At 41.6% G+C, this 21,252-nt stretch overlaps 1 pseudogene; it reads right to left on the reverse strand.

The window, feature by feature from the left end:
- Positions 1 to 2,973: 2,973 nt before the first annotated feature.
- On the reverse strand, positions 2,974 to 20,976 carry LOC124556125 (annotated as a pseudogene).
- Positions 20,977 to 21,252: the final 276 nt, after the last annotated feature.

Consider the following 21,252-nt stretch of genomic DNA (forward strand, 5'->3'; position numbering starts at 1 on the left):
GAAATTTCGGGAATATATTTGTCTAGGTAACATGTCTAAGTGATTAATATTGCAAGATCGCAGATTAATGTAAGCGCGAGATACGCTGTTGCAATTGTGAAGTGTTGCTACGTTAATAACGGGTGTAACAGCAAGAATGTTGAATGCAAGGGTGCAAACGTGCATGAATTGTGTTGTACAGGTGCCAGATGTCACTTTGTGTGATGGAGTTCCATGCCTGTTGTACTTTGTCGGTCAGTACATGGCCGGTTAATCCTGTTTGTGGATGATGCTGGAGTTATCATCCGATGACGTCTCATGTGTGCTCGATTGAAAATCGCACCTCAGACCGTAACAGCAGGTGAAGGTCCACGGCGACTAGCACGCAGAGTGCAGGTCCTCAACTGGCCTCCTTCTAACCAACACACGGCCATTATTGACACCTAGGCAGAATCGGCTTTCATCAGAAAACACATCAGATCTCCACCCTCACCTCCAATGAGCTCTCTCTTGACACTAACGAAGTCGCAAATGGCGGTGGCCTGGGGTCAGTGGAATGCACGCTACAGGGTTCGTTATGTCACAGTGGTGCCAACTGCTGCTCCAATTGCTTCTGCAGATGCAGTACGATGCGCCAGAGTCATACCACAGTCTAATATATACAGTCGCTACACTCTCGCTGTTTCTTGTTATATACCGCGAACAGCGCCCCAAGCGGTAGAGAAGCTATGCTGCTGAATACGGTATTCAGTAAATGTAAACAGTATCGTTTATATTTATTTTTAACATGGTTTCTACGAAAGGCACCGTATGTAGCGCAATCAGTTGCAGTAATAATAGGAAGAAGACACCACATTTGTCATTCTTCAGATTTCCTAAGGACCCTGAGAGGTATGAAACATCACATTAGAGTGCTCTTTATTTACGAATTTTTTTCTAAACTGTATCGAATAACTGAATTTGTTTTTCGTTTTTAGGAGCAAGGAATGGCTAATAAATAGTAGAAGACAGGGCCTGCTGCAAGATGTCCTTTCTTTGCACAATAACGTGAAGTTTTGTGCGTTATATTTCGAGTCAAACCAGTTCATGAGGGCGGAAAAGAAGACATTGGTTGGAGTGCAGTTCCTACGTTATTTGAGGTGCCGAATAAGCAACAACAAGTGACAGCAGTGTGTCGCGACTGTACATATTAGACTGTGGTCATACCCCGAACACGATGTTCTTCCCTCTCGGTAGTGCCACGTAGCCGTCCAGAGTCCGGTCTTTTTGAGACCGTACATTCTCGTGAACACCGCTGCCGAAATCATGTACAGTGACTACATTCCTGCCAAGTCCTTCTGCAATATCTCAGAAGCAACATCCAGTTTCTCGTAACTTTATCACATGACGTCGTTTAAACTCAGTGAGTTGTTGATAATGGCGTCTTTGTCGCCTTAAAGGCGTTTTGACTAATATCTACACACCACGTCCCATCTCAAAGGCCCGCATCTCGTGGTCGTGCGGTAGCGTTCTCGCTTCCCACGCCCGGGTTCCCGGGTTCGATTCCCGGCGGGGTCAGGGATTTTCTCTGCCTCGTGATGGCTGGGTGTTGTGTGATGTCCTTAGGTTAGTTAGGTTTAAGTAGTTCTAAGTTCTAGGGGACTGATGACCATAGATGTTAAGTCCCATAGTGCTCAGAGCCAGCCAGCCAGCCATCTCAAAGGTGACACCGAACGAGGTGGCGCAGTGGTTAGCACACTGGACTCGCATTCGGGAGGACGACGGTTCAATCCCGCGTCCGGCCATCCTGATTTAGGCTTTCTGTGATTTCCCTAAATCGCTTCAGGCAAATGCCGTGATGGTTCCGCTGAAAGGGCACGGCTGACTTCCTTCCCCATCCTTCCCGAGACCGATGTCCTCGCTGTCTGGTCTCCTCCCCCTGAACCAACCAACCAACCTCAAAGGTAACTAACGCTCACGACCGTTACAGTGTGTATTTAAAGCAAACCTGATTTGCGTCCCGATAGTGGCGCTACTAGCGCAGCTCTTATGCGACTGGCAAGAAATCTGAGTGGAGAACATCTTTCACATATAGAAAGACGTCCACCAATCCGTTCGTGTCGCACGACATCTTCTTGGTGCGATTTTTTTCCATCAGTGTACATGCGGTATGTAAATAACATACAGTTTCCAAAGTAGGCAGACGTTTAAAAGAAATGACATGCTTTTTGGTAAACATTCATGTTATCTTGAATCACTTGTACATAGCCCAGCTGTAGACTGTTTACTGAAATAAAAACTAAAATTTAAAACATTACATTTAGCCTCTCAGCTTCCCCGTGACATGAGTCAGCTAATCTTACTATTTTTATGTTAATCGATCCCATGAAATCTGGGAAACAATGAAGCAATTGTTATAAAACTTCAGAAGCAAATGTATGTTTCTACGATGCCACGAGCGCTGCAAGTAAATGGTCCGCGCGCAGCACAGAGGCCGGACTCGTGTGTCTGGTGGCAATCTTGGCGTCTACATGTGCCGGCTTGGCTAGGCCGGCAGTCTCTGCTTCTGCCTATGTTAAAGTCAGCCATCGCTTAAAGTCGGCTTATCGCTAGGAGCTCCGCCCTCTCGCCTGCTACACGTGGGTTCAACGCATGCGGCTGTCAGCAGTTAGTTTGACATACCGCACTGCATATAGAAGGTTTTTGGGGCTCTCAGAACGCTAGGAGAGAGTATAATATGATGTGAAAAACTTCCCTTGGGAGTGGCAGCTCGTAGCTAGAGTCAGGGGATGCTGCTGCTCCAGAAATGTTTTTAGTTTTGTTTCAAAATTGTGTCCAAGGAAACAAACACGTATGAAAAGAAAATTTATTCAGAGTACTGATAAAATCCTAAGAGAACGAAGTTAAAAGTTTTTTACTTATTTTAACCTGAATTTTTAAGGTTCAAGCTTGACGTATTCATTTAGAAAGGAAATCCTTTCTTCTCGTTTTAATTTGTGCAAGAAAATCAACAATTTACTTATTGATCTCTGGATAAGATCTGGGGAAATTTTTCTCCATTGAAAGCATTGCAAGCGCAATTAGTCTTTCCAAATTCATAGCTCTTTTCCGAATAGTTTTTATGCATTCCAATGTTGAAAAGCAGCGATCTGCCTCTGATGTAGTTATGGGATCCGTCAAGAGAATTTTTATGTTTCGTAATTTCACTTAGACCATTGTCTACATTTTTTTCCAACATATATTTCAGCAGCTCAGTAATTTGCAATATTCACGAATATCAGACCTATTATATAATTTTAGTTTAGTTCCAAGCTTTCCTTTCTTAACCGTGGGATGTACTTGAGTGGTAAGTACTGTCTGTCGTGTAGGATGTTCATTCTTAAAAGTAGTGAAGGATTTCTTGTTGAATTTAGCGCATAACAAGTGTTTCGTGGAAAAATATCTGTCCGTTATATCGACACTTATACACCCACACATTTCCTTAGCTTCTGCCATGAGTGTCTTTGAAAGATTCTCACCCTATTTTGAGTTTCTTAATTCTAAAATAGCAGTTTTGAATATTTTTAATATAATCATTAACTTTAAACACACTAATTTCTCGATATTGTATTTGATTATACACTCCTGGAAATGGAAAAAAGAACACATTGACACCGGTGTGTCAGACCCACCATACTTGCTCCGGACACTGCGAGAGGGCTGTACAAGCAATGATCACACGCACGGCACAGCGGACACACCAGGAACCGCGGTGTTGGCCGTCGAATGGCGCTAGCTGCGCAGCATTTGTGCACCGCCGCCGTCAGTGTCAGCCAGTTTGCCGTGGCATACGGAGCTCCATCGCAGTCTTTAACACTGGTAGCATGCCGCGACAGCGTGGACGTGAACCGTATGTGCAGTTGACGGACTTTGAGCGAGGGCGTATAGTGGGCATGCGGGAGGCCGGGTGGACGTACCGCCGAATTGCTCAACACGTGGGGCGTGAGGTCTCCACAGTACATCGATGTTGTCGCCAGTGGTCGGCGGAAGGTGCACCCGCCCGTCGACCTGGGACCGGACCGCAGCGACGCACGGATGCACGCCAAGACCGTAGGATCCTACGCAGTGCCGTAGGGGACCGCACCGCCACTTCCCAGCAAATTAGGGACACTGTTGCTCCTGGGGTATCGGCGAGGACCATTCGCAACCGTCTCCATGAAGCTGGGCTACGGTCCCGCACACCGTTAGGCCGTCTTCCGCTCACGCCCCAACATCGTGCAGCCCGCCTCCAGTGGTGTCGCGACAGGCGTGAATGGAGGGACGAATGGAGACGTGTCGTCTTCAGCGATGAGAGTCGCTTCTGCCTTGGTGCCAATGATGGTCGTATGCGTGTTTGGCACCGTGCAGGTGAGCGCCACAATCAGGACTGCATACGACCAAGGCATACAGGGCCAACACCCGGCATCATGGTGTGGGGAGCGATCTCCTACACTGGCCGTACACCACTGGTGATAGTCGAGGGGACACTGAATAGTGCACGGTACATCCAAACCGTCATCGAACCCATCGTTCTACCATTCCTAGACCGGCAAGGGAACTTGCTGTTCCAACAGGACAATGCACGTCCGCATGTATCCCGTGCCACCCAACGTGCTCTAGAAGGTGTAAGTCAACTACCCTGGCCAGCAAGATCTCCGGATCTGTCCCCCATTGAGCATGTTTGGGACTGGATGAAGCGTCGTCTCACGCGGTCTGCACGTCCAGCACGAACGCTGGTCCAACTGAGGCGCCAGGTGGAAATGGCATGGCAAGCCGTTCCACAGGACTACATCCAGCATCTCTACGATCGTCTCCATGGGAGAATAGCAGCCTGCATTGCTGCGAAAGGTGGATATACACTGTACTAGCGCCGACATTGTGCATGCTCTGTTGCCTGTGTCTATGTGCCTGTGGTTCTGTCAGTGTGATCATGTGATGTATCTGACCCCAGGAATGTGTCAATAAAGTTTCCCGTTCCTGGGACAATGAATTCACGGTGTTCTTATTTCAATTTCCAGGAGTGTAGATTATTTCAAAATTAGGCATAATCTTATGAAATAGCTCTAACCAAAACTTGAAATTATCTTCACTCAAGTATTTGAAAATTCCTGTGGCTTCTGCAATGGTTTGATCTGCTATTGATATTGACTGAATTCCAGTACGGCTGTTTTTTAAACGTTGCAAATTTCCATGAACCCTGTTTGTGATCCATATGTTGAAGTGCCATCCTGTAGAGGACTGCTGGGGAATTCTGTGGTCCATATGCTTCTTGAGAATGAACACGTGTGGTGTTCTTAAAAAAGAATACTGTAATAGCCAGAATATTACAGAAAAATATTCTTGCGTTTCGTGTAACATTTGCTGCATTTCACATTATTAAATTATGTCGATGTGTGTAACAGTGAACGAAACATTCATTACATCTACATCTACATCTATACTCCGCGAGCCACCTTACGGTGTGTGGCGGAGGGTACTTATTGTACCACTATCTGATCCCCCCTTCCCTGTTCCATTCACGAATTGTGCGTGGGAAGAACGACTGCTTGTAAGTCTCCGTATTTGCTCTAATTTCTCGGATCTTTTCGTTGTGATCATTACGCGAGATATATGTGGGCGGTAGTAATATGTTGCCCATCTCTTCCCGGAATGTGCTCTCTCGTAATTTCGATAATAATCCTCTCCGTATTGCGTAACGCCTTTCTTGAAGTGTCCGCCACTGGAGCTTGTTCAGCATCTCCGTAACGCTCTCGCGCTGACTAAATGTCCCCATGACGAATCGCGCTGCTTTTCGCTGGATCATGTCTATCTCTTCTATTAATCCAACCTGGTAAGGGTCCCATACTGATGAGCAATACTCAAGAATCGGACGAACAAGCGTTTTGTAAGCTACTTCTTTCGTCGATGAGTCACATTTTCTTAGAATTCTTCCTATGAATCTCAACCTGGCGCCTGCTTTTCCCACTATTTGTTTTATGTGATCATTCCACTTCAGATCGCTCCGGATAGTAACTCATAAGTATTTTACGGTCGTTACCGCTTCCAATGATTTACCACCTATGGCATAATCGTACTGGAATGGATTTCTGCCCCTATGTATGCGCATTATATTACATTTATCTACGTTTAGGGAAAGCTGCCAGCTGTCGCACCATGCATTAATCCTCTGCAGGTCCTCCTGGAGTACGTACGAGTCTTCTGATGTTGCTACTTTCTTGTAGACAACCGTGTCATCTGCAAATAGCCTCACGGAGCTACCGATGTTGTCAACTAAGTCATTTATGTATATTGTAAACAATAAAGGTCCTATCACGCTTCCCTGCGGTACTCCCGAATTTACCTCTACATCTGCAGATTTTGAACCGTTAAGAATGACATGTTGTGTTCTTTCTTCTAGGAAATCCTGAATCCAATCACAAACCTGGTCCGATATTCCGTAAGCTCGTATTTTTTTCACTAAACGTAAGTGCGGAACCGTATCAAATGCCTTCCTGAAGTCCAGGAATACGGCATCAATCTGCTCGCCAGTGTCTACGGCACTGTGAATTTCTTGGGCAAATAGGGCGAGCTGAGTTTCACATGATCTCTGTTTGCGGAATCCATGTTGGTTATGATGAAGGAGATTTGTATTATCTAAGAACGTCATAATACGAGAACACAAAACATGTTCCATTATTCTACAACAGATTGACGTAAGCGAACTACGCCTATAATTATTCGCATCTGATTTATGACCCTTCTTGAAAATGGGAACGACCTGCGCTTTCTTCCAGTCGCTAGGTACTTTACGTTCTTCCAGCGATCTACGATAAATTGCTGATAGAAAGGAGGCAAGTTCTTTAGCATAATCACTGTAGAATCTTAAGGGTATCTCGTCTGGTCCGGATGCTTTTCCGCTACTAAGTGATAGCAGTTGTTTTTCAATTCCGATATCGTTTATTTCAATATTTTCCATTTTGGCGTCCGTGCGACGGCTGAAGTCAGGGACCGTGTTACGATTTTCCGCAGTGAAACAGTTTCGGAACACTGAATTCAGTATTTCTGCCTTTCTTCGGTCGTCCTCTGTTTCGGTGCCATCGTGGTCAACGAGAGACTGAATAGGGGATTTAGATCCGCTTACCGATTTTACATATGACCAAAACTTTTTAGGGTTCTTGTTTAGATTGTTTGCCAATGTTTTATGTTCGAATTCGTTGAATGCTTCTCTCATTGCTCTCTTTACGCTCTTTTTCGCTTCGTTCAGCTTTTCCTTATCAGCTATGATTCGACTACTATTAAACCTATGATGAAGCTTTCTTTGTTTCCGTAGTACCTTTCGTACATGATTGTTATACCACGGTGGATCTTTCCCCTCGCTTTGGACCTTAGTCGGTACGAACTTATCTAAGGCGTACTGGACGATGTTTCTGAATTTTTTCCATTTTTGTTCCACATCCTCTTCCTCAGAAATGAACGTTTGATGGTGGTCACTCAGATATTCTGCGATTTGTGCCCTATTACTCTTGTTAAGCAAATATATTTTCCTTCCTTTCTTGGCATTTCTTATTACACTTGTAGTCATTGATGCAACCACTGACTTATGATCACTGATACCCTCTTCTACATTCACGGAGTCGAAAAGTTCCGGTCTATTTGTTGCTATGAGGTCTAAAACGTTAGCTTCACGAGTTGGTTCTCTAACTATCTGCTCGAAGTAATTCTCGGACAAGGCAGTCAGGATAATGTCACAAGAGTCTCTGTCCCTGGCTCCAGTTCTGATTGTGTGACTATCCCATTCTATACCTGGTAGATTGAAGTCTCCCCCTATTACAATAGTATGATCACGAAACTTCTTCACGACGTTCTGCAGGTTCTCTCTGAGGCGCTCAACTACTACGGTTGCTGATGCAGGTGGTCTATAGAAGCATCCGACTATCATATCTGACCCATCTTTGATACTTAACTTAACCCAGATTATTTCACATTCGCATTCGCTAATAACTTCACTGGATATTATTGAATTCTTTACTGCTATAAATACTCCTCCACCATTGGCGTTTATCCAATCCTTGCGGTATATATTCCATTCTGTGTCTAGGATTTCGTTACTGTTCACTTCCGGTTTTAACCAACTTTCCGTTCCTAATACTATATGCGCACTATTTCCTTCAATAAGAGATACTAATTCAGGAACCTTGCCCTGGATACTCCTGCAGTTTACCAATATTACGTTAACTTTTCCTGTTTTTGGTCTCTGAGGACGGACGTTCTTTATCAACGATGATAATGTCCTCTCTGGTAAGCCGTCAGGTATTTTATCGTTTCGCCCAAGGGGGGGTCCCTCTAACCTAAAAAACCCCCGTGTGCACGCCACACGTACTCTGCTACCCTAGTAGCTGCTTCCGGTGTGTAGTGCACGCCTGACCTGTCTGACTATAAACTGTTGGATTTTTGCTTTAACTACACTGGTATGCCTTTAATGATATTTGCACCATCACTTTTCGTCCATTTCCTTGAAGGATTATGTCGTATTATTCTAAAGTACATTTTGATATGTCATCTAAATCTGTGAAAACTTAAGTACAGATACAGAACTTATTTTTCGGTGATGTAAGAACTTTTCTGTAAAATAAAAGAACCAAAAAATAAATGAAATAGATCTTCTGGAAGAAGGATAATAGTCCAGTGCCGCACTGTATATCATTCAAGAAAATGATACACGGCTAACCACAACACACATGGAATATTAATTACCACCAACTAGCTCTGGTCCGCAATGCAGAGGCAGCAGTGCACCCTCTCCCTTGCAGCCTCGTGTGTAGCTCCCTATATGTGCTCTGCAGACAACAGCCAAACAGCATGCTGCTGGAACAGTGAAGCGAACATTTCCGTACAAAGATTTTTATCTCCAGTCCCCCCCCCCCCCTCCCTCCCCCCACCCGCCAAGAACTGGCGGATGGTTACTGTCATTACGCTTAGGGATTTATACTGTAACATAAAATGTTATAGATAATATCAAGTGGAATTAGGGGAGCACTACAGTTCCACAGTGTCTATATAGGAGTTGCCACTGCTTGATGCGTTCAACAGCGAAATAGTGAACGTATTAAGGCTTGGTAACCTGTATCACTAAAAGGATAGGTTTTGCTGAAGGTGGTTGCAGTGCTGATATAAACGCATTAATTGTTATTCATCAATGATAAAGACAAGATTATACATATGAGGAATGACTGGGTAAACCAATTGAGAGGCGTAGTAAAACTTGCAAGAACAACTCGATCACAGAGATAGCAAATGATGTTTTAATGTGCTTTATGTATTTTTCCATGGGTTGGGAGGGCCATAATAAGTCTTGTAATTGCAATGCATAGAATGCCTGGTATGCAGGGTGTACCCAGACGGTGCCAGAGGTCAAAGACTCTCCACCTCCCAACACCTGTTAGAGTACTGCATTTTAATTGTGGTGGGTCCAACCAGCGGCACCGACTTATAAAAAATACTGGGGTAGTCCATACTGGGGGTCTTGCCCCGGAAAATTTTCTAAATTTTAGGTGAAAAATAGTGAGTTTTAAAGTTTTTTAAGCATTTTAGTGTCATATGATTAGCATTACAGCCCCGAAAACTGGACTCTCGATAACTCGGCACTCCGGGAAACTCGACAAGCCTGACACATTTTTTGGCTTCGAAAAAAGAAACAAAACATAAACACGCTCTGTATTTTCGTAAAAAAGCTAATTTAATTTACAGCAATAATCATGCTTATGGACTATTACATAGCAGTGAATATATAGCTCTGGAAAGACTGAAATTATATTTAAATAAATCCTAAACTATCATTAAAAAAATAAAACATAAAATATTGCTGTCGCACAGTAATAGCACTTCCATTAATAAGTGAAATAACTAATTTAAGCTTACTTTGAATAAGGCCTATGGTTCATTAAATAAAAACAATATCGCGAAGTTAATCCTTTAATACAGTTAATACAGTATGTCTAATACTTTCAGTCAAAAAGTATGTAAATAGCGTGTTTTAATTGGGTCTTACACCCTAAAAATATTTAAGTGTTTGAAAATAACTAATACAGTACTATAGTAATACAGTACTAAAATAGTACTAATATTTCGAAACTGAAAATTTAACTTTATGTATGTATTTAATTCTCTATTTTATAAAGATTTTTAGTATTGCTCTAAATGCCATTATTAGGGCGAGAGTGTCTTTAGAAAGGTGCAAATGTCGACCGTCTGTAAATGACCGTTCTTCTGTTGCTGTCGTGATTGGAACTACTTGGAGAAGCTTAATGCACTTCACTACTTCACATAACATTTCTCTAACTGCAGGCTCTTGTGCAATGTACTTTCTCACATCACGCATGTTTTTTAAGACCAGTTGTTTTTTATTAGCGATATCGGCTAACATATTCAAGTGTAAGCGCAGTCTCTTAATGTCTAGGTAATTTTTGAAAAACTCAGTTGATTTTTCCAAATTTGTTTCACCTCAGTTTACTAAAAGCAAGCACTCTTGTTCAACTGCAAAGACCTGTGTGAGTCCAGTTGAAGCAAACCGGTCAGTAATGCAAGATTGCACCGTTTCACAAACTTCAATGTGAATAGCTTTGTAGCTTTCCTTTTAGGTTTTGAAAGAATGTGGTGCGCTGGCTTCGTTGTTTTCACACTTCTTTGGTATAATTCAATTCCGAGGAAGCGAAGGATCATCAACCTGTGAAGGTTTTCCTTTTCAACACAATTCCCAAAAGTTTTCAAAGCTATCACACCTTCCGCCGGCCGAAGTGGCCGTGCGGTTAAAGGCGCTGCAGTCTGGAACCGCAAGACCGCTACGGTCGCAGGTTCGAATCCTGCCTCGGGCATGGATGTTTGTGATGTCCTTAGGTTAGTTAGGTTTAACTAGTTCTAAGTTCTAGGGGACTAATGACCTCAGAAGTTGAGTCCCATAGTGCTCAGAGCCATTTGAACCATTTATCACACCTTCCATTCAATACACAAATCAAGCCCTCATATATTTTTTTCAAGATCAGCAATACTTAGATGAGGGGATTGAATTTCTTCATTCACATCCTCTACTGGGTTCATTGCATGGCAATAAAGACGTAAAAAGAAATAAGTCTTGAATTGTAACATTGACTCAAGGTAGTCTGCACATTTGTAACCTGCCTATGTTTTGTACTCTGCAGAAAATCTTTCAAAAAACTCTAGAAGTTCTTCAAAGTTTTTCGATATTCTCAAGATACTAGAAGCTCACGTAGTCCATCGAGTCGAGCAAAGAGATCGTAGACCAGCTTGGTCGTTGGTGATCTCACAGTGTTTGCTTCTGAAAAGTCCCAACCTTTTGTTGGATTCCCTTACGGTATTTATTAAGTCCTTGTGTAAAGCCATAATATCCCTCATAGACGTAAGATGGCGGAGACTGTCTACAACAGCCAAGTTTAAACTGTGAGCAGTGCAGTGCACATAACGTGCTTTTGGTTGTATATCCAAAATTAACTTTTTTAGTCCTTTGAACTTACCTCTCATATTCGAGGCACCATCATAGCACTGTCCTCTTAAGTTATCCATTGACAAATCAAGACGGGCAAAAACGTCTTTTAAAATACTAAACAGGGTTTGTGATTCAGTGTTGGGGGTCTCGTATAAGCCAGTAAAGTCTTCTTTGATGATTAAGGAATCATCGACAGTACCAATACAAAATGACACTTGTCCGTGAATCGAAGAATCACTTGTTTCGTCAACCATAATAGAAAAATGATCAGTCTTGTGTGCATTTTTTGTGAACTGAAGAAGAGAGGCAAATTCCCAACATTTCCTGTCAAAACTGCAAGTTGCAAACTGCTAACAGGCAATAAGACTAAATTGGTTAAGCATCAGGCACTTACTCCATTACAAAATGAACATATTACAGTTAAGTGCAACTTCCTTATAATTGACTAACGTATAGTTAATTGTCTTATTGGCACGCACGCGTTTAGAATATACAAAACACAGATTGGCATAGGTAATGGTAAATGCCACTTTTATGTAAAGGATCAGATTTTTTCTATGGATTTAGTCAAAACACTTGATGAAAGTGACAACAACAAACCAGAGTCAAAAGTAATAGCACAATATTTCTTTCCAGCTGTATATTTCACAAACAAATCTGATACTGAACAGAAGAAAACACTAAGGTTAGTTACGAAATGGTAGAGCAGAAACTAAGTGAATCACAGGTACTAAATGAGATGCAACGACAAGAACTTTCTATCTTGTTATTTAAGTATGCCAATGTTTTCAGTAATGAGCCAGGAGTAATCAAAGACTATGAATATAAATTTGAAGTCTATCCACATGAGACATTTTGTGTAATGTTATATCCTATTCCATGGGCAAAACGAGAGGCAGGATGGGAAGAAATCAATCATATGATTAAATGGGGAATTATACAATCTTCATTTTCACCCTATTGTAGTCCAATATTACCAGTAAGCAAACCAGATGGTTCTTTAACATTAGTTCGCGATGCTAGAGGTATCAATAAGATTATTGTACCAGTACACATAAGACTAGACAACATGGACGAACAGCTTCTAAAGTTTTACAGTAAAAAATATTTCAGTATACTCGATCTTAAGATGTCCTACTGGCAAATAAAGCTCCACGAAAAAAAGTCGAAAATATACAGCATTTATTTGTAGTGGCAGAAGTTACGAATTCCGTGTCCTAGCTTTTGGACTGAACATTAGAGCAGGACTGTTTATATCTACATTGGACAAGGTTTTGGGACCGTAATTGCTTAGCATAGTCACTGTTTATGTAGACGACATGCTGATAGACACACCCACTTTGTTAGAACATATCAGGCTCATTGAGCAGGTGCTTCAACGATTTGCAGATTACGAAGTAAAAGCCAATTTCAAAAAAGTCTAGTTTTGGAAAGGAGCAAGTCAAATTTTGAGGACATGTCTTGTCAGAACAAGGTATATTACCTGATCCAAAAAAAAACTTGATGCCATACGCAATTGTCCAGCACCAAGGAATAAAAAACAACTAAATTTTTTTAGGACTAGCATCCTTTTTTCGTAAATTCTTACCACAGCAACTAATGAACAGTAATGCATTGCTCAACTCGTTAAGAAAAATAGGCTTTGGTTATGTGATGATAAGTGTCAAGATGACTTTAATAACATTAAGCAGGCATTAGCAAATGCAAACATTCTTAGCCACCCTGACCTGTCCAAGGATTTTTGTCTGTGCACAGAAGCCTCATCTCAAGTACTGGGAGCGTGTTTGTTCCAGATTCGAGAGGAAGAAGGTAAGGAAGTACCCAAGGTCATCAGTTTTGCTAGTCGCAGGTTATCAGAAGCAGAAAGATCTCACTCTGTGTCAGAACTGAAAAGTTTAGCGGTAATACGGGGATTTAAGAAGTTTGAATACTTTTTGTGGGGAAAGAATACCAAAGTTCACTGTCACCATCAATCACTGTCATTTCTTTTAACATGTAAACTATTGCACTGTAGATTAGCTAGGTGGTGTCTGTATTTATAAGAATTCAATTTCGAAATCATTTATATTAAAGAAAGTCAAAATGTTATTGGAGATGCCTTGTCTGGGTTACTACAAGGTTTAGAGGAATTTGGCGAATTAACAGAGCAAGATGTAGAAATCAAAACGTCATTAATGCAAGGTATAACACAACAGTCTGATTATCGTAAGTTTTGTAAGCAAATGTAAATTATACAACAGCAAGCTCGTAGATGGAGGAAAGTCATGCAAAACCTTAAGCAGGATGAAGATGGAAAGGTAAGTGAATGGTATCAGGAGTACAAGGAACATAAGAAACATGAAAAATCTTATCAGTGGTGTGTGTGTATTCCTGAAGATTATATAGACGAATTTATAAGACACACACATGAAGTATGTGGACATTATTGAGTAGGTAAATGTACTGCAAAAATTGAAACACCTTGTTATTTTCCAAATTAGAGAAGACAGGTATTAAGGAAGTGTGCATTATGTCAAAAGTCAAAATAGTCCAATGTGTCAAAATATACTGAGCTACACCCAATACTCACAAAAAAGCCCTCTAGATATAGTACCCCTGGACATAGCTGGTCCATATCCAAGAAATAAAGGAGGAGTAAGATACGTAGTAGCATTATACGATATTTTCTCAAAACAAATCAAAATGTATGCCATCAAAAATGCAACAGCCACAAATATAAGAAAAAGGATTGAGGGAGACTATCTGAGAAGAGTACGTAAACCAAAGATACTACTAACTGATAATACCTCATATTTCGTTGGGCAAAAATGGAAACAATTTATGATCTCACAGGGCGTAAAGCACATAATAGTAAGCCATTTTCACCCAGATGCAAGCCCAGTAGAACGAGTCTTGAAAGAATTTAACTGGTTTATTAGGACGTTCGCCCCTCACAAACACACCCGATGGGTATAGTACATAACTCCCTTCATGCAAGTTGTCAATAACCTTCAACATTCATCAACAAGTTTCACACGTAATGAATTGATGTTCTGGACAAAACAAACGAATGAGTGGGAGTCGCCCATACCAAAGGTACCCACTACAGAAATGACACTACAAGACAAAATCAAACAAGCCATGGCTACACTAGAAAACAGGGCCGAGTATAGAAAGAAAATTTATAAAGTGACACTGAAACGTGTTACACAATTTTTTGAAGGGCAACGAGTGCAACGAGTCCTCTTACGGACACATCCTAAATCGACAAAAATTGGCAAACTGAATAAGCGGCAATTATTCTATTCAGGACCATATGTAATTTCCAAAATGCCATACCCTGGGACGTACATGTTAGTTTATGAGAAAACAGCGAGAGACAAGGGTCTCCATCCTCACAAATCTATAAAAGCCTTTATAGAATGACGAAGCGTGGTAACATTTTTTTTTTAAATCACAAGATAATTGCACATAGTGTACATAATTCTAAGTGTAATTCTTCTTCTGGAGTGTATCTTAAGATAAAGTAATGTGTGTAGGCATAAGTAATTCTTTTTATTTGTGCACGTAGGCATAAAAATTAATAGTAATGAGAAGTAATATACCGTTTCATGCGAAGCGGAAGTATAAACAAAATTAGCCTATGGCTCAGCTGTCGCGCGCTCAACAATACGCGCTGACGTCAGTAGCAGGAGAGGAGGCATTGACCTGTGCGCATGCGCGACAGACTGGTAGAAGGAGCAACCAAAATAGGAATGCAATATGTACCTAACCTAAATACAAAGTAAACGGAAATACTGCGCAAATACTTCTACTGCCTAAGAACTAAGGAACCTATTGATATATGTACACTGAGATTTAATTAAATACTAACCTATATAGAACATATTTACAACCAAAAGGAAGCATTATAAAGAACTATACGAGACGTGTAAGCTAAGGACTAACGACGAAATACCGTGAGAGAGGTCAAATAATTTTCTTTGCTGAGTAAATGATCATAATGGGTAACGGAATAACGAATGTCTATGAAGTTAAACAAAGTATGGAAATATCTGCGAATGTATACAGTGACCAAATGCGTCAGTGACCACCGAGCTACGTAATGAAATTAGTTTTAAGTTTTTTCTTTCAGCGACCAGTGCATCGTCACGGCGCAGAAGAGAATTGCGTCGAGAGTAGCAGGTACCAAGTGAAGAAACGGGCCGCATCTCGAGTAAACAATTTAGTTATAAGGATATTTATACAAAGGTCATAAGGCAAATGAAAAATGAAATATGCATCGTCGCAGTGTATCTGCGTGACAATTATCAGTACCTATTCACTGCAGAATACACATAAACATTTAAGCATGAGATTTTACAAAAACCAGTTAATTTTTATGGTGTCACATGAAATCTTGCATAATGAAATTTCCGGGGATTTGGAAAAGATAAGTCTGCGACCTTTAAAACATCAGATTTCACACTAAGCTACACGTGAATTGAAGTAAACAGCACTAACACATGAAGAAACAACATGATACCACATGGGTGATTAGTCGGTACACATTTCAATGAAGCAAAAGTTCCTTGGTAACTAGTCCATCCTTATACGAGTAACATTTCCTCATAAATCTTTAAACCAGTAGATGAGTGTTTCCTTTCTCCCCCCCTCCCCCCCCCCCCCCCCCCAAACAAGGAGACGGCACCAACCGTAGTTAGGCCAGCAATGCGCGATGCTTTGCTCCCATTTCAAATGTGTTTCTCCCTCCTCTACCTAAGAAAGAAATGAGCTCCCATAAGTGACAAAATCCTATCTAGAAAATGAAGCATAAGTGTATTATATGCTTGTATTCTGTCAGAATAATGTGATATGTAATTAATTTTTACATGTGATGTGAACGAAGAGAAGTTGAAACTAACAAACAAACTGTAGTAACAGAACAAAGTTAAGGAACATTTCATGACATTTTAAAATTTAAGAAATTTATTTTCGTAGTATAAGCGATGGATGGAATGTCAGCCTTAGGCATAAGCTATCATGTATATTGCAGTATCTCAATACTTGTATCAATTTTCATTGGAAACCAAACTCCATACGAAAAAATGAACTTTAAAGACAAACAATTTATACAATGTTTTGGACGGCTATATGTGTCTTTCAACAAGCATCTAGCATGTTGACCGTTATCGTGTAGCCGCCAAATAGGCCAGTGCGCCAGCGCGAAACCCGGCAGCGAGAATGAAGCAAAGTGAACATTATTGTTAGAGCACTAAATTCAAATATGTAGTGGACTATCATATTATGTATATAATCTTTCAATTTCTAGTAGAAATTTAACATACATACGATAAGCTTAATGAAAGTGGCTATGTGATATGGGGCGTTGCCACAACGCAGCATTCACTTGTCTGCAATGTCCGGTCTCACTTGATTCATTTTCCTGAGCCTTTTAAGGACATCTGTGTAAAGCACATGGTTCATAATTTGCCCTGAAGGAACAAATTCTATACGCATGATACCCCTGCAGTGAAAAAGCAATCAACATTGTTTTGATCTTTCGCTTGCTCATTCGAGCTTTTTTCGCTCGAGGAGATGTCTCAGTGTGCCACTCCTCACTTTGCCTCTTTCTATCAGGATCGTATTCAAAAACCCATGTGATCACACAACTGAACCATTTTTGGTCATTGGTAATCCTCTCTAGAAGATCAACACACACATTTTTTCGATTGCCCTTCTGCTCAGTTGTGAGGTTTTTCGGCACCATTTTGGCACAAACCTGTCGCTTGTGTAAAATTTCTGTCAAAATTTGATGAACGGAGAAAATCTTTAAATTTAAATGGTCACCCATCATCATTGTTAAACGTCGGTCTCATAAGAGAACGCACACGCTCGACGTTTCTGTCCGTTTTTGAAGTTGAAGGTCTACCTGAGCGGCGTTCATCTTCAATGTGTTCTCGGCCTTCCAAATACGATTTGTGCCATCGAAAATCTTGTGCTCTTGATCAGGAATATTCCCCATAGTCCGGTTTCAACTTTTCAAAGGTCTCATTCGTGGATTCCTCAGGTTTAAAACAGAACTTGATGGTATAACGTTGCTCTAAATTCTGCTGTTGCATTTTCGTAGCACACACACACACACACACACACACACACACAAAACACAACTTCACTAGCGGTGTTCGCAAGACTTACAACATGGCTGTTTGGTGCTGAAACTCGGTCTGAGCATCCGGCAGAGATGAACCCACCGGTCTACACAAGTAGAACACCACAGCATTGCCAGATCTCTCTCAGTGTTGTCAGTCTCGTTACTTTTCTGACACACCTCGTACAGTAGTATTCGGTCACGAAAATATATACGTTTATGGATCGTAAGACAGACGAACCCACTTATGGCACCAGTTTTGTAGGGCAGCAAGGAAGGACGATGGAGTGGGGGCATCCAGTCAGGGTAGCTTCAAATGATAACAAGAGAATTAAATAGGTTAAAAGCCTGGTACATTTCAATACTCGGGCTACAAGAGATATGCCTAGGGAAGGCGAATATGCCATCAGCTGGTTGCGGAAGCCATTATGGCTAAGTTGCAGTGGAACAAAGTCCTGACTGTTATGAGTGTAAAAGAAGGTTGAATGTTGCAGATCGGAGGTTGACAGTAGAGAACCCGACGCTGTGCCAGCCTCCCCAAGAACCTCAAGTAACCATCATCGCAAACTTCCAATTGCTCTCTGTAAGCGAAGTTTGTAAAAGGCATCTCTTTAGCCGTCTCTAACGAATACATATTACTCAGGCCTAAGACATAGGCTGGTCCCCGTATGTACGTACTAGGAACGGTTCTACAAACAGATGACAATACCGAGAGGGAATGAAAGAAAAATTTATGACTCAAAATCGTTAATAAATTGCTCCCAAATATCTCCAAAAGGGTGCTCGCTTACACAGTTTAAGGTGGAGTCTGGAACACTGTGTCATGTGGTTTTGCTTTCCATCCTTCGTGTTTACAAAGCAATAATGGTAGGAAAAGTCAAATTAAATTCACCCACTTGTCTTCTCCGCGTATTACCTGACAACATGAAATTAAGTCGCAATCAGAGTAGCAGCAACGGTAATGGAAATTAGCGTTTCGCGCCATTGGCTGGGAGGACCCTTGCGGGGCAGGTCCGGTCGCCTTGGTACAGGTCTTATTACATTCGACGCCACATTGGGCGACCTGCGCGCCGGATGGGGATGAGATGATGATAACACAACACCCAGTCCCTGAGCGGAGAAAAATCCCCGATCCAACCGGGAATTGAACCCGGGCCCCTTAGGACGGCAGTCCGTCACGCTGACCATTCAGCTGTCGGGGCGGACGGCAGCAACGGTAGGTTTACGCCTGAGAAAGAAGGAAATAAACGGAGATAGTAACAGCTTACGTTCCGAAATTAAATACTGATCGGCACTCTCGTTCGATAACATTTCTCACAAACCGCCACATTGAAAACATTTATACGCAGTGTGTGAAGCACTGTTTTATTCAAATAAACCACAGACTGCGTAATTTACTATGCAACGTTTTTTCGTTAAAATTTAATGTAGTACGCCATATTCACAATTGTATTTTACATTCACACACGATAACTTGTTATATCTGGCACCTTTTAAAAAATCCGGATTCTGTAGATGGAATGGTTTGTCTTAAGGTTTATTTGCTAACGGAGACGTATAGTTTTGTGTGATGACTGCTGTGAAGATTTGCTGAGTTAATGCCTCCCTATATTCTTCATAACATCGCAGTAATTGCTGTCTGTTAGTACAACTATGTGCATCGTAAATTGTCCGCAGCTCGTGGTCGTGCGGTAGCGTTCTCGCTTCCCGCGCCCGAGTTCCCGGGTTCGATTCCCGGCGGGGTCAGGGATTTTCTCCGCCTCGTGATGACTGTGTGTTGCGTGATGTCCTTAGGTTAGTTAGGTTTAAGTAGTTCTAAGTTCTAGGGGACTGATGACCATAGATGTTAAGTCCCATAGTGCTCAGAGCCATTTGAACCATTTTTTTGCATCGTAAATTGAATACTTTTTTGGGGTAGAGACTTTATTCCACTGACGAGTGAAGCGGTGCGGTAGTCTCAAGGACCGTCGATGACATCTGTGTCAAACTATCCAGAGTTAGGTTTTCTGTTGTTTCCCTAAATCGCACCGAATGAGGTCGCGCAGTGATTAGCACACAGGACTCACATTCGGGAGGACAACGGCTCAAACGCGCGTCCGGCCAACCCGATTCACGTTTTCCCTGATTTCCCTAAATCGCTTCGGGCAAATGCTGGGATGGTTCCTTTGACAGGACACGGTGAACTTCCTTCCCCATCCTTCCCTAATCCGATGGGACTGATGACCTCGCTGTTTGATAACCTCCCCCAAATCAACCAACCTAAATAGCATAAGGCATATGCCGCGTAGCTCCTTTGAAAAACACATAGCCGATTTCCTACCCCAATCCAAGCTTGTGCTCCGTTTCTAATGACCTCGTCGTCGATAACAAGTTTGTGGCAAAGCGTTCTTCTACTTGCCTCGGCACACAGTCCCCTTTCCGTAATTTACACACCATCGACTTACTCAAACGTTTTGAGTCATGTTCCATAATCTCTGTAGCCACTGTTGTTCTTTACAAACTTCTCATTCTCAATGAATTCAGTCAAGGTAATTGCAATCCATTGTATCTATTCGCGATAACTTTCCCTTCTGCATTACTTAAATATAGAGCTTGGCTGTACATGGTCGCATGATAAACTTTGCTCTTGCTGTGTCCAGAATCAAGAGTTTGTTTAGTCGGAAAACGAAACAAGAACTAGTTCAAACCACAGCAAAAAATTATCATGCTATGATTGGACGAAACTGTAACGACGGCTAACGCGTTTTAATGAAATTTCCGAACTCCGAAAGAGCTATTGTTACCAACTTCGAGGAATAATAAAAGACTCCAAAATTACTTTGAAGTATGGGACGAAAATACGTTCATATTTATCTACAAGCTGTAGTTACTGGAAGATTGTAATTCAAGATGGCTAAATTTAACTCAGGGGACTACTGCCTTTGTGGCCAAATCTGTAATTAACTAAAAAAAAGAATTCGTGGCTCGTATCCCAGTGGCCTTCACAATTGCAAGTCCAAGTAATAGGAATTCTTGGTCAAGCCAGACAGTCCTTTTTTAACTTTAATCGACTTCGTCTATCTTCACATTTATATTCGCAGAGCTGGGTAGATTTTCGAGCTAGTACGGACTTCCTTAAATAACCGATGTCGTCTTACGAACTTCATTTCTCTGCACTAGATGGAATAGGTGGCGATAGTTGTGATCCGAATGCAGCTCAAACAGAGTCTATCGATGGTGTTTGGTAATGTTGATACCGTAACAATCAATTTTCAGAAGTTTTCGCTAAATAAACGATAAATTGAAGGTCTTTAAAGCGTCTCCGACACCAGCGAAAAACTCCACATTCTGAAAGCTAATAACTTAATACTCGCTAATACTCTTCTAAACATCGCACTTCCACGAATTCCACGTTTTATAGCACTTACCCCATCTTACTGTGCACAAATATATTAGTAATCGCGTTTCACAGAGGTAATTCAGCTATTTTAGTTATAATCGATTTATCGAAAGCGTGTGTTGAAAGACATGCAACATGGTGCTGGCTAGTGACCCCAGCGCACTCAGTCTGACTTTTGTCGTGTTGCTAGATTGAGAGTCATGGATGGGAATAAAACTGCTGTACGATTGTTCCGCGAAGGGCGGTATCGATTGTATAAGTGGTTTCAAAAATGGATGAGCCGAGGAGCAGAAGAAGTAAGTGTAAACA

The sequence above is a fragment of the Schistocerca americana genome, chromosome X, assembly GCF_021461395.2.
Source record: "Schistocerca americana isolate TAMUIC-IGC-003095 chromosome X, iqSchAmer2.1, whole genome shotgun sequence".
Taxonomy (NCBI): domain Eukaryota; kingdom Metazoa; phylum Arthropoda; class Insecta; order Orthoptera; family Acrididae; genus Schistocerca; species Schistocerca americana.